Genomic DNA, 15,014 nt, shown 5'->3' with positions numbered 1-15,014 from the left:
CCATTACCACCACCATCACCACCACCACCACCATCACCACCACCACCACCATCACCACTACCATCACCATTACCACCACCACCACCATCACCATTGCCACCACCACCACCATCACCACGACCACCATCACCACCACCATCACCACTACCATCACCATCACCACCACCATCACCACCATCACCACCACCACCACCACCACCATCATCATCACCACCACCACCACCATCACCACCACCACCATCACCACTACCACCATCATCATCATCACCAATATCACCCTTACCACTATCACCACCATCACCATCACCACCACCATTACCACTATCATCACCACCATCACATTATCACTATCAGCACCATCACCACCACCAACAATTCCACTATCATCACTATCACTATTACTGCCACCATCATTGTCACCACCACCTCTATTACCCTGCCACACCTAGTCAGGTCCCGGCAGACTGGACTTTGTGCACTGAAACATAATTAAATGTGTTAGGTATTTTAATTGAAACAATAAACAAAGTACTATTATTTTATTTTCATGTGTGTGTGTGTGTGTGTGTAAGAGAGATAGGATGTAGGTGAGTACACACCACAGTGGCTATGTGGAGATCAGGGGCTGGATCACCTTCTCCGTTGGTGAGGTTGGGTTCCTTGCTGCTTCTGTCACATCGCATTTTATGCTTGCTGGCCTATCAGTTTCTGGATGGTTCTTCTGTCTCTGCCTCCTCTTTAGCCATAGGAACTCTGGGGCTACAGATGTGTGCTACTACACTAGAATTTTTTTTAATGGGCTCTGGAAATTGATCTCAGGTCCCCAGGCTTGGACAGAAAGTGTTTTTACCCTCTGAGCCATTTTGCCAACCGAAACAGTGAGCTTCTTTCTGCACCTATAATCCATGCTGTCCCCCTTTCCTTGGTGGGCGTGATGGCAGGGTTTAGGGACAATGGTTTACACTCATTTCCCGGATGCTACTGAAACCATCCTAGCAGGAGTGAAACATTCTAAAGAGAGACACTTACGGCCATCACTTTGGCTGTCAGATTACTGGGACAATAAATGCAAAGAAATTAGAATTTCCCCAGGAATCCTATGCTTGGAGAAGGCAAAGGCTGTGCTTCGTGCTGGCCGGAAGGAGTGCTTGTGTCCCTAGAAGATATTTCATACAGTTCTAACAATTGTTCCGGCCACTCTGCAGGGGAGAGCCAGAACCACCACAGGATGGGTGAGTGATGGGCAGAACCACACCTTGACCGGGCTGCCTAGCTCTGCATGCCTCTTGCTTGCCCTCTCAAAAGCTATAACCTTCATGCCAGGACGCTGAGGATGGACTGGGCATCACTGGGCCTCCAGTGCTCTTCACAGTGTGACCACACTGAATAACTTTTCTGTCTTTGCTTTAAACACTGACACTTACGTTTCCTCTGGCTAACTGAGAACGATTGGTAAGCCTGGCTTGTCAGAAGGGACAGAAGCTAGGTCAGCTAGAATACTATGATTATATCAGAAAAATAAAGAAATATTAGTATGCATAGGAAATAAACAGACCTACCCTGGGATCTCAGGTAGGCTCCTGAACAAGCCTTTGAAGGTGAAAGTCTGTGGGACCGGGGTAACACACACGAAGTGTGACTCTCTCAGAGGTCAGACCTATGTGTCTTAGCGTCATACTTCCTTTAACCCTCACACTGAAAGTCTAAATATTCTGATAAAACCAACTCCACCTCCTCGTGACTTATCCTAAATTCTCCTTCTTTGCGAAAAACAAGCCGCTGTTTTTACCTGGCATGAGATTCCTAAAAGATGAAGGTAACCACGCCCCCCCCACCCCCCCCCACCAAACACACATAGCTGCCAGTGTCATTGTAGATATGTCTTAGTCCCTGCCTGTGCTGACAAGCGTGGCCCAGACAAGAACCTGTCACTGTAATTGATTAATAAAGCGGAATGAGCTAATTGGCGATGAAGCTATAATGTATAAATGCAGGTTTTATTGGAAGCGGCGCTGGAGGGGTAGGAGAAGGGAAGCGCGCACTGGGGTGCGTGGAAGGGAAGGAGAGAGGGCAGGGAGGTGGGGAAAGGACAAGGGCAGCAAAGGTGGTAAAGGGGGAGGGAGGGAGTGGCAAAATGTCTGGTTTATATAGCGAGTCTCTGGGTGAGGGAAGCCCCCGCCCTAGAGAGGGCAGGGCATGCCAACCACGCCCTGCAGCAGGACCTTACACACTGCCTGGGGAGCTGCTGGCATCGAGACCCTCTTATGAAAGCTGGATGAGTTGCTGGCACTCCCTTAATTATGTGACCTGTGGACTATGGTCCTATTGAAAGGGTTAGCTAGCCTGACTCCATCTTAGGCCTGTCCTCCACGTTGGCACACAGGTCTTCAGTTCTGAGAAAAACCGTAAAAACCAGCAGACCAAAGAGACCACCCATTAGCCAAGGACAGACAGATGTTCTCAGTCCCAAGACAGATTGCTGTTGCTGACTCCACGCGTTGCTGAGACCTTGGTCCTAATCACATCCTGCCGACTCCCGCCTTTTTAAAAAATGAGTCTATCTGGTGCTGGCCAGTCCAGATAAGAACTGCCCTTCCTTCCCGCACAGGCCTTTTTGCTTTTTGCTTTAAAAGAAACCGCCCCGACCCCGCCTGCGCCCCCTCTGCGGCCCCCCTCCCTGCCCTTCCTCAGGCCTGCAGCCTGAGCATATTCCTAGTTTGCTAGAAGCTCATGATATACCTAGACTGCGGTGGTTCTCTCTTTGTTATTTGCACGTCCCTCAGACTCAAACCTGTGAGGGAATGAAGACTGTGAAAGGCCACAGGATTCCACAGACAACAGCCATCAGTGAGAAGAGGCACCGTTGCTGACAGGTCACTACAGTGCCTAAGCTCTCATTTCCTTGGGATAAGGTAGCAGTGATTTCTGGCCTCATTTTTATTTTTTTAAAATATTATTTATTTAATTGGGGGACACACACAGAGATCAGAGGACAGTTTGGTGGGTGCCGGCAGTGAAGTCAGGCATCAATCCGTTGGAGGCAAGCAACTTGACTTACTGAGCTTGTCACCCTCTGCTTCCGCCATGTGGCAGCATTGGCTGTTTTGAACGCAACCCTCTTCTGTTAAAGCCCCTCCTAGGCTTCTGAGTCTAAATACTTCCATTCCAGTTCTTTTTGGTATGATTAATTGAAATAAAAATTATTTTCCACTTGGGAATGGGGAGATTCCCCAGTGGTTAAAGAGCACTTACAGAACAGAACCAGGTTCTGTTCCCAGCACCCGCATGGCTCACAACTGTTCCTGACTCTATTTCTGGGGTGCCTGGCACCCTCTTCTGGCCTCTGTGGGTACTGCAATGAAATGTGGTACATGGATAGCCATGCAGGCATAGTACTCACACATATAATATAAAATAAATAAAACCTAAAAATGTTTTTAAAAAATTATTTGCCACTGAATCCCATTAGGCAGCTAGTAAGTAACAACTGGCTGGTGCTTGTATTTAGTATCCCATCAAAGCATGCCACATCTGTCCTCACACCTGCCCTCACACCTGTCCTCACCCTGCCCTCACACCTGTCCCGCACACTGCCCTCACCCTGTCCTCCACCTGCCCCTCACATCTCCGTATTCAGCGGCCGACCACCCAGTTTGAAATTCAGGTGAGTGAACGATTAGTATGGTGTCCTTGTTGTTGGTTCAGCCAGAATCTCCACCTGCTTGTTAAGGACAGAAAGGCCTTCTTATATGGGCCCAGCTAGTCATCATTGCTGTGCTTGGGTTTCTAACTACGTAAAGGGTTCTGTGGAAATACCAGTTGAGACCTCTAAGGAAAGTGTGCCCGGCTAGTACAACCTTCCATCTCAGACTGAGACCTGCAGATTCAGTTTTCTTCAGTCCACTGCCCCTCCTCGGAACCATGGGAGGCAGAATGAATTTATAAGCTTTCTGGGTTAAATACGAGGCATGGGATTTTTTTCTCCAGATATGGAATTGACTACACACACACACACACAACACACCACGCGCACGCGTCTCAGCCACCTTTCTGTGAGTGGAGGAGACCTGTAAGGCAGATGTTACAGCTGCTGCTGCTGCTGGCTGAGGCCTGGGCTTGATTCTTCCCTCAGTGCATCTTGCTCCTAGAGCCCATGAGGCAGTAAATGCAGGGCTGGACACCTGCGTGCAGCGGGAATCCCCTCATGGTGGTGTTGCGATGACAACAATCGCCATGAAGTTCCTGGCTTGAACTATTTACCCGAGAGAAACAACCTGGCAGCCATGAAGCCCTTCCACAGTGGAGGGGATGGTGGCCTGCCCGCCCATCCCCCAGACCACCTCAGGAGCGGGTGTGGAGAGACAATGATGCTCACGGGCAGCCATAGTTGTTGTCCATTTTGTGAAATAAAAGCACAGCTTGAATGGGTTAAATTCTTGTACATGGGGCTCTTTAAGACCCTGGGATCGAGAATGACCCAGAGAAAAGCCTACCTCTTTTGTGGAGGTTAACTTGCAACTTGCTATGGAGTCAGGAGATGACCTTGAACTTTGATTTCCTCCCTTCACTTCCCAAGTGCTGGAAGTAGAGATTTATCCCCCCTGCTCCTCCTGCAAGCGCTCCGGCAGCTGAGCTGCATCCCCAGCCCACCTGGAACCTCTGAGGGATGAAAGGCGTTTCCCACCGAGGGAGGGGTGGGGTTTGGAAACGACGGGCTGTTTCAAAGTTACAACAATCAATTAGCTGAGTCAGGGCAGGGGGCCTGTCTAATTCAATCTACACAGGCTCTATTTTTATTTCTGTGCTGAGCTAAAACACTCTGCCCAAAAGCACCTCAAAGAAGGAAAGGGTCTTCTGGCTTATTCTGAAAGTCACAGTCAATCGCTGTGAGAATCAGGGCAGGAATTCAAATAGGAACCTGGTGTAAAAACCACCAAGGGAGCCGCTCCACTGGCTCACTCACGGTTACGGCTTAGCTGCTTCCATCCATCCGTATACAGCCCAGAACTCCTTGTCCAAGGAACGGTACTGCCCACGGTAGGCTGGTCCTCCTGAACCAATTACAAACAGACAATCGCTCATGATGTGCCCACAGGCTAATCTGCCCTAGTCAATTTCTCAGTCTCAGTCAAGACTCTAGCCTCAGATGACTTCCGGCTGTGTCAAATAGACAATTACAGCTAAGTAGGACAAGTTGTGTGTTTTTTTCCACTTTTATTATTTACTTTTCATTAGTTTAAATCTGAGAAGGGAACAGCATCACACGGATTCTGTGTCCAATAGCATTCGCAGGAAGGTTGCTTCAGAATTTGGCACGAACCATGCCACTGTTTCCATGGGTCCGAGTTACTTTTCCCTGGATCACTCTGGTTTTGTCCGGTTTGCCTCCAGGAGTCACTGTGCTGTTTTTTGCCTTATACACGTAAGCACATCTCTTGCCTAAGTAGAATTCCGTTTCATCCCGGGCATAAAACACCTTCAATTTTAAGAAGAGCTGTGTGCTCTCTTTGGTTCCGGAGACCTCGTTTGTAGTCAGCAAAAATGGCTTTGCACCACAGCCTCCCAGACATAGTTGCATTTTAAAAGTCCTGTTCCCAGCAGGCCTGCACAGGCGCCAAGATGGCGGAAAGAGGAAGGGAGGGCCCGCCGCCCAAGTCTTAAACACTCTGTTGCTTTGAAAGTAAATGACACATTTCCCAGCTGCTGATGCCTCTGCCACCAGCTACACAGGAGTGTGGGGTTGCTCTTTCCTTGTTCTCCTTACCTTCACTGGCTGTTGCAAGTTATCGCAGCCAAGCCTATTATTTAGAAGATGGATCAAAGCAACGCTTCATGAAGAGGGGCTTACCTTTCTTCTGTACACTTCCTTTGCTCAAGGGTAGCCCAAGAAGCTTCCAATTAGAGGGGCTGCTGAGAGATGTGTTCCTTGTTCCCTGGACACACAGCCATGACTAGAGGACCAGCGAGGGCAGTATGTGACACGCGGCTCGTGGTGAGGAGCTGGGGCAGTGTAGCATCACAGTGGATACTTCCCAGTATTCCTAGCTTTATCTCGGAAGAAAAGCTGCATTCCCTGGAATTCCTTGGATTTCCCTGGAAGCTGCCGGGGGTGGGGTGGTGGTGGGGAAGATTCTCTTCTACTTCTCATGCTGGACTTTTGGCAATAGAACCACAGCTGTCTGTGATGAGGCAAGCCTTTCCGCATCTTGGGTTGGGAGCAGATTCTGCTGGGGTTTTGGCTTCAGTTCTGAGCCCATCATGGGAATCACAGTAGTTAGGCCAGCCTCAAACAAACACTGAGAATCCATCACAAATAGGAAAGCCTGACAAGGATTTACCACACGTGAAAGTTTTCTCATAAACAAAATGACATCAAGCCTGAGAAATAATGAAGCTTTGCCCCTAATCACGGTGGAACGTTTTCTCAGCCTCTTTCACTCTCATTAAAATGCTTGCCTGGGAGCTTGCTTTCTGCCACAGTTTTCACTGCTATCCTCACCAGGACAGCTTCCCCCTGGCCTGTCTGGAACCAGGCCTTCCTTCCCCCGTCCCTCTGCTGCCGAACAGCAGCCTTCTGAGCGCCCCCTTCACCTCCTTGTTCCTGAGCGTGTAGATGAGAGGGTTGAGGAGAGGGGTGACAATGTTGTAGAATAGGGTGAGGAACTTGCCCTGGTCCTGAGAGGAGCTGTTTCCCGGCTGCATGTACATGTAGATGATATTTCCGTAGAAAAGCGAGACCACAGTGAGGTGCGAGCCGCAGGTGTTGAAGGCCTTTTGCCGCCCTGCAGCGGAGCGGATTCGCAGCACCGCTCCCACTATGTAGCCATAGGAAACCAAGATGAACACCAGGGGCGACAGCACGATGCCTATCGCCAGGACAAAGACGGTACCTTCCACTGCTGCGGTGTTGACACAGGCCATCCTGATGAGGGCCGGCATCTCGCAGAGGAAGTGGTCCACCCTGCGGCGCCCGCAACGGGGTAAGCTGAGGGTCACCGGAGACATGGCCAAGGAATTGGCGACCCCACAGCTCCAAGCCACTGAGACCAGAGCCACGCAGAGCCTGGGACTCATGACCACCATGTAGTGCAGGGGCTTGCAGACAGCCACATAGCGGTCATAGGCCATGACGGCCAGCAGGAGGCACTCTACACCACCCAGGCCCAGGAACAGGACCAGCTGCAGTGCACAGCCCACATAGCTGATGGTCTTGTCCTGCCCACTGAGGTTGTAGAGCAGCTGTGGGATGGAGCTACTGGTGAAGCTGAGGTCCAGGAAGGACAGGTGTGTGAGGAAGAAGTACATGGGGGTGTGCAGGTGCGGGTCCAGCCTCGACACTAGGATGATGGTGCTGTTGCCCAGCAGGGTCAGGAGGTAGGCGGGCAGGATGATCGCGAAGAGGACGCTCTCCAGCTGGGGCCGGTCAGAGAAAGCCTACCAGGATGAAGTGGCTGAAAGTGCTGTCGTTGGCTGCGTCCATCTCTACTGTACCTGAGGAGGACATCAATACTGACAGTGATCAGAGTGGACAGTGCTCCTGTCACTTATTACTCATTTAGTTATAACAATGCTATAGATAATACTGACGGACAAGGAAGCCAAGTCATGTGTGTGGCAAGGCATTTGTCATGGGGAGAAACAAGGACGAATTGGTTCTGAAGCCAGCAGTCACTCAGTGTGTCACCCTCATTCACTCTAGTCCTGACTCTAATTCCATGACGTGAGAGACGCACTGTATGCTGTGGCCCAGCTTTTGCTACCCTTGAGACCCACAATCTCAAGCTCCCATCCAAAGGCAAAGAACACAAAATACAGCCCCAAATAACCAACCAGTAGTGTTTGAAGATGCCCGACACAGCTGACTGGACACTTGGACACCACCCGTCTGAACTCAGCTGGGTTCACTGATACACAGATGTTTTTTAGAATAAATATGCTGGATCTTTTTTCTAAAGATTTTTGATAATTTGATAACTCAAGGACAGAATGGTGTTACCTGGAAATATCTTTTAAAAATTTAAGTTTGGTATGTTATAAATGTACAAAACCATATGTAGACATTATGCACTTTATAATCTACTGCAAAATTATAAAGAAATCTACTAGAAATAATTAACAGGAACAGAGACCACCTAGAGTATTGTGTCCAGCAGAGAGGAACCTAAACAGACGTGGCCGTGAAGCACTGTGCCATATTTGTGTCAGGCGAACTGTGGTCCACGGCTCTGCTCCAGGGGTTCTCAGTGATCCTTGCTGCTATCGCTGTGAGCTGAGAGGCTCAGAGAATCCACCCCAAAACCACTCCAGTTCAACACCTACCCGTCACCCAGTTCAACACCTACCGGTCACCCAGTTCAACACCTACCAGTCACCCAGTTCAACATCTGTCAGCCAGCTCAACACCTAACCATCACCCAGTATTGTGTGGCATCTGAAAGTTACTCATACATTTTTCCACTCTGCAATACAGAGACACTCAAAATACTGTCTAGAGAGCTGTCACTGTCATCTGCATGTCTCTGGACAGCCGCAGGCTACTATAGTTATTTTAGATGGGAGTCGAATGCTTTACCCAGATTTTCAACACTGCAGGTGGTGGGTACCCTTAACCCTTAACCTTAATTATTTATTTGGGATGCCTTTCATTCCAAAGACACATTCTGTCCTTTGGATTATTATTTTTGGTGAATTTTGGATTTCTGGATAGAAAAATGGCGTAGGAGACAGTAGGTTTCAGTGAAAGTGCATGCTTGTAAATCCTCTTTCTGGGCCTGTTGCTTAAGCAGCTAATGTGCTTGTTTTTCCTCCAAGGTACATATGGGAAATATGGCTTCCAGAAAGGTCGAATGCAAATGTAAGGTTTTTAAATTACAATGTGTGTGTGTGTGTGTGTGTGTGAGAGAGAGAGAGAGAGAGAGAGGAGAGAGAGAGGAGAGAGAGAGAGAGAGAGAGAGGAGAGAGGAGAGAGAGAGAGAGAGAGAGAGCGCTAGCTCACCTTTGGAGGTCAGAGGACAGCTTTCAGGAATCAGTTTTCCCCTTCCATCACGTGGCCTTGGGGATCAGATTCAGGCCGTCAGGCTTGGCGGCAAGTCCCTTTACCCACCGAGTCTTCTCAGCAGCTAGAACAAGAAATGGAGAGAGAAGGCCTGGGGCCCAGGTTCCCGTCCTGCTGGGAGAAGATCGGTTGGCCACACAGCTAAGCAGCACACGCATAGTCCCTGGCCTCTGCTTCCTGTTTGCCATGAAAGTGTAACAACTTACAGGAAAGGCAGAGAGAAAGGAAGGGTCTTTCTCTCCTAGGCTTGGCCAAAGCATACATAAGCCCATTTTCTTTCTCTACCAAGTTCCGTTTCCTAGTTTCTTTGGCATATAGGAAAGCTGAGGCGGCCTGCAACGTCCTGCACCAGTGCCACATGGAGCTTGTTTGTAAAAATTTTTTGTTTTCCTGTAAGTCATTTCTTCATGTCTTAAATTTTTGTAGGCTTTTCTTACCAGTTTTTTTTTTTTTTGAGAAAAGATTAAATTGGAACTTTCTTACTTCATACCTCACTGTACAAATGCATCCTTCTAGATATTTGTTATAGTTTAAGAAAAGTACATATATAAAACCTCTCTCTCTCTCTCTCTCGCTCGTCTCTCTCCTCTCTCTCTCTCTCTCTCTCTCTCTCTCTCTGTGTGTGTGTGTGTGTGTGTGTGTGTGTGTGTGTCTGTCTCCAGCAAGGAGGATCAGATCCACTGGAGCTGGAGCTATAGGAGGTTGGTGAGCTTCCTGGTGTGGGTGCTGGGAATCCATCCTCAGATCCACTGCAAGGGCAGAAGGGCCACCACTCCAGCCCTACTTGAGTGAGAAAATGTTAATCTATCTTTTTATCTTTCTCACTATCTTCTCGGTGATCAGAACCTCAACTCTCCTTTGCTTTCTCCTAAACATAGAGCAAAGAGCCTATGAAGGACGACAAAAGAAGCTTGAAAGCGCAAACAGCTGAGAGGAATCTCAGTCAGGGTAACGATGGGGTGAGGGGGGCGAGGCAGGGTGGTGCTTCAAGGCACCGCAGGATTCTATAGTGTTTAAGTTAGGAATCCTGAGCAGTGGGTGGGGGGTGGGGTTTGGGGGGGATGGGGGGTGCGGAGGTCAGGGGCACTTGGGAACTGAGAAGTCCTAGCACGGTGAAGGGCTTGCTCTGAGTTTTAAGACAGCCTGTGTTCAGATTTCCTTCTAATATTCATTCTCTTGACGGGCACAGGAGACCTGGTGACTTTGATTTGGCGACCTTTGACCTTTATGTTCGTGTCTAACAACATTTACACTGGTTGCTCCCTGTGGCCTCAGCTCGTAAGGTGTTGCTCACTGGCCTTCTTTAAAAAAAAAAAAAAAAACACAACAAAATACAAAAAACCCAGGCTGTCATGCCCCTGGGGTTTGCATCTCTGGGAGGTCTGAAGTCATTCATTACCGGAACCCCTGCATTTTGCGTAAAGCAACCATTTCAAGTTTGATCCTACTGAGCCATTGATTTCTCAGATATGAGAATTTTGTCTCTCTCTCCCTAAAACAAAAACAATATTAAAGCACAACGTAAGACCTGAAATCAAGACAGAAACGCCAAACTCTACACTGCAGCTCCAAGGGGCATTTCTGATAGCACTGGCCTCTCTCTGAGAAAGGGGAATCTAAGAGGTACAGGGCACCTTTGCTGTCTGAATGTTGGGAAGGGTCCACCCCCTTGCTCTCTCTGCATCAGACTCTGAGGAGCATCCTTTCCCTCACCGTGCCCAGGACCTTAGCGTTCGGTCCAGGATTTCAGCTCTCTGCACAAGTACCCTCTTGGCCAGGGCCAGTGTAGTCTTATTAATAGGACTTAATAGGCAAAAACAAAGAGGACGCGGATTAAAAGGGCTGTTCAAGGCCAGCTCTTCCAGACCAATTGGAGGCATGATGCTCGCTACACCAGCTTCGTGGCCAACATGTTATGAGCTATGGCTGACGAGATCCTTTCTGATGCAGACATGGGTGCCTCTGACATCTGGAGACCCTCTGAGACATGAACACTACACGGCGACCTCCTCTGAGACAAATAGCACGGTCAATGAGTAAACCAGTTAGTGGTTGGTAACACCCTTTCTTATAGACACCAGGGGATTTCCCTTGTCAGAGCAAGCTGAGACCTCCTAAGACAAAGAGACAAACCTTATTTCACCCTCAGGGAGACAAGCCTGAGCCTAGATACTGGAAGGAAACAGCACTTGCTCTGGAGGCCATGACAGGAGAATACAGGTGGTTGTCCTTCTCAATGAGAGATGTGCTTCCAGACCCTTCCAGGACAGCGGCTTACAGGCCTTCACTGCTAAGCCTGCCTACTCCGAAAGACTGGATTTTTTTTTTTTCCCTCTATGTCTTTGTCCCAGGTGCTTGCTAAAAGCCATTCTTGCTCTTTGAACCAAACCTTACTCAGACTGCTGAGACTCCACTGCTAAGAAAGCTGCTTCCTTGAGCTCTAACTCAAACAGCATGTCTTCCTTTCCCTCCCTCACTCCCTCCCTCCCTCCCTCCCTCCTTCCCTCTCTCTTTCCTTCCCTCCCTCCCTTTGTCCCTCTGTCCTTCCCTCCTCCCTTCTCTCCCTCCTTCCTTGTCTCTTCCGGCAGCAGCCACTGAGATCTCCAGCTTTTCTGCCCTTGGCTTCTTAAATCCAATAAAATAAAATTGTCCTTGAGTTTTCTTTCTGGTCCATCTTGAAATTCTTTTATAGACAAGGCTAATGATCTACAAAAGGGACCCAAAGTGTTTCAGTGACAGTAATTAGATAACTTTCTATGAGTCAGCAGAGTTTCCTGTGCTGGGGTACCCTGAGCCAGGCACAGCCTTCCATCCTCCACACCCTACCCTCCAAGCTTGACTATAACAACAGTGTGACAGGTACTGATTATGCTCTCAGAGCAGGGGGGCCTGAGTCAGCATAAGTGACCATAAGGAGCCAATGTACACTTTATTGCTGTTTGGCACTCACATCTCAGATCTCATTTCTCTTTTTTTGTACCTGACAAAAAATCAGTTTTCTTTTCCCAACCAACTATAGTTTCAATATTAAGACACAACAAAAAGTTCACATATTTTGTGTCCATTTAGCACTTTTTATATGCAGTCCTGTAAAAGTGACCCATCATTCTTCCAGATAGGCAACACAATGTGTGCCCCCTGTGCCACTGCCGCTGCCCTCTGAGTGACTCTGTGATTCTCCTTCCCCAGCCCCCAGGAGCTGGCACAAGTTAGGTGGGCACTCGACCCACTGAGCTAAGCCCACAGCCTGTCTGTTTAACAAACCAGCTGAGAAGTGCAGACCTCTCAAGATGGGCTCCCAGACTCAGAAGCTGCTCACCATCCTATCTGGATGTGGCTCTTGCCACTGCGCCCCTTAGTGCAGAGGGCGTGGCCCTGCAGAGGTGATCTAGGTCAGAACACAGAACACGCACAGCTGCTGCAGCTAGAGTAGCTGTGGAGAAAATCAAGGTGCCTCTCCCTGGTTTGACATCATCCTCCATCTGGTGGGTCCTGATGTTTACAGAGGGGAGAGCTACTGTTGCAAAGATGCAACTCCCCAGAGGAGACTGGAGAGAGTTCCATGGGGGTCTGGGTTCCTCAGCATCCACAAGGGAGGTAGGGCCAGCATCCCCTCAGTAGACCCAGGCTCTGGGCAATCTTCGGAGCCCACCAGGGTCATTAGCACATTCACTTTAGTGTAGTCCTGTGCCATCCCAATGTTCCAGTCCCCCCAGATATACAGAAAACGAGGGCCAAGAGGATTTGTCCCTTGATAGAAAAATAATGCAATACGGCACGCAAGCAAAATTTGGGCACTAAGTCTGTTGCTCAAAAGACAGAATACACAGGGGTTATTTTTCCTCTTTCCCTTGCTCACAAGAATTATGTGCTTAAAAAATTTATTTGAGGTATAACTAGTCCAATTGACCTAGAACAAGATCACACACTTTTTAAAAACCCAGATCCAGTGAAAATCAGTCATTAAAAAAACAAATAAACAAAAACTTTAACCAATAATTTTATGTCAAGAAAGAGCCCATTTTTGAGACAGTGAAATAATGTCATAAGTAAATGGCTTAACAGAAAGATTCAGCTAATAACTTAGCTGGTTATCTCTTTATTCTCACTAGTAAGTTGGGAAATGCTGGCATATATGGGTTTACATTTTAGTTTAGGAAACTGAACTAATGTCTTGAGCTCCCTGATTTCTTTGTGAATATACAAATATTTACTGTTTCTCTGTGGTACTATGAAGGGACTCTAAGACTTCTAGGCCAGGCAAGTGTAGGCCACTGAATGCCCCCCACAGACCTGTGACCTTGTTAATGTTACTGTGGAGAGAAAACTGGCATCACCAGCAGTAACTTACAGGAAAGAAATAAATAGAAAAAAACTAGTAGAGGCCGAGTTCCTGAAGTCAGCAAGGTAATACTGGAGAACCAACAGATGAGATTAGAGCCACTGGTTAAGGAATTCATCAAAATGTCAGTATAGGCATTTTTACTAAATGTGTGGTTACAGCTACAGAGACTAGGACTAGTCCCTGCTAGCACTCGCACCAGGTGAGCCCTGAGGTGGGTCCCTCGGTGAGCATTTGCACATGTGCTGGCTGGCGACAGCATTTCCTCCTCCATGCATAGTAGAAAAGAGTGACAGAGGTAGAGAAACAAACACCAGTCCACACGCCGCATGGCTGGTAACAGAGAGAAGACACTTTAACACAGTTTCTCTGCCCTGTGGGATGCTGGGAGTAGGAGCTGCCACTTGAAGATGGGCTAGTGGGTAGCGTCAGTGCTACATCTCATCTTCCCCTAGTGTTCTTCATTCTGGATCTTTCCAGTGCCCTGTGAAAACTGGTCTATTTAGGTAATTCATGTATTAAATTTGTGACTTGATTCAGGAGAGGGGCTGGAGGAGAGAAAACTATTATGAAATTAGTTCTGGCCAGGCTGTGGTGGCTCATGCCTTTAATCCCAGCACACGCGAGGTGGAGGCAGGCAGATCGCTGTGAGTTCAAGGCCAGCCTGGTTTACAAAGCAAGTCCAGGACAGCCAAGGCTACACAGGGAAACCCTGTCTCGAAAAACAAAAACAAAACAAACAAACAAACAAACAAAAACCGAAAGAAAGAAAGAAAAAGAAAAAAAAAAAGAAATTAGTTCTGAAAAGAAATCATCTAGGCTGCTGGACATACAGGTATCAATATTCATAGACACAACCTGAGAGTTATAGCTTAGGACAAAGGAATCTGATATGGGTGGGGTTGACTTTAAACTATTCTTCATAGAGAGTTTCCTAATTGTCAGAGCAGTGTGAAGGAAGTAAGAAAAACTTGAGAAAGTAGAAATGATAATACTGCAGACTAGAAGAAAAGTCCAGTGTATAGTGAGAAGGATGCACAACAGGATACGGATGATGGGGAGGAGAGCAGATGCCACACATCCCACCAGGGAGTGGTCCTGCCCTATGACTCAGAAAAGAGGCCCACACACCATGATGGAACCAGTTTTGTTCTTTTCCTCCCATTTGTGAGTGTGTGTGTGTGTGTGTGTGTGTGTGTGTGTGTAAGAGAAGGGGGGCACGTGCGAATGGGTGTTCACTGAGCATGGGCACACATATGTGGAGGCATGAGGGTGATGTTGGAAATCCCTTCAATGACTCTTCCACTTAATTGAGACAGGGAACGTAAATCAAACCCAGAGCTAACCGATATGGACAGTCTCGCTAATCAGCTTAGTCTGGGGATCCTGTCTGGAGTTACAAGGGGCTTCACACCCACTTGCAATTTACATGGGTCCTAGGGATACAAAGTCTGGCCCTCACACTTTCAAGGCAAGCAATGAAGCACAGAGCTGTCCCCCTGCCCCAGGTGTCAATTTCTTTACAGACTCATTTTAATCTAAGTTCCTAGGAGGTTCCCCCGCATTCCAAGTCAGTCAGTAAAACATCCGACACATGCATAATTTAGTAGTGCCATT

General features: G+C 48.1%; 2 pseudogenes; both read right to left on the bottom strand.

Moving 5' to 3' along the window:
• Nucleotides 1-5,236: 5,236 nt before the first annotated feature.
• Nucleotides 5,237-5,613, bottom strand: LOC127208593 (60S ribosomal protein L35a-like; annotated as a pseudogene).
• An 882-nt stretch (nucleotides 5,614-6,495) lies between these two features.
• LOC127208562 (olfactory receptor 2W3-like) lies at nucleotides 6,496-7,480 on the bottom strand (annotated as a pseudogene).
• Nucleotides 7,481-15,014: the final 7,534 nt, after the last annotated feature.

This window comes from Acomys russatus, chromosome 25, assembly GCF_903995435.1.
Source record: "Acomys russatus chromosome 25, mAcoRus1.1, whole genome shotgun sequence".
Classification (NCBI taxonomy): domain Eukaryota; kingdom Metazoa; phylum Chordata; class Mammalia; order Rodentia; family Muridae; genus Acomys; species Acomys russatus.
The sequence above is the reverse complement of the archived record's forward strand: the minus strand, read 5'-3'. Positions and strand labels throughout refer to the sequence as shown.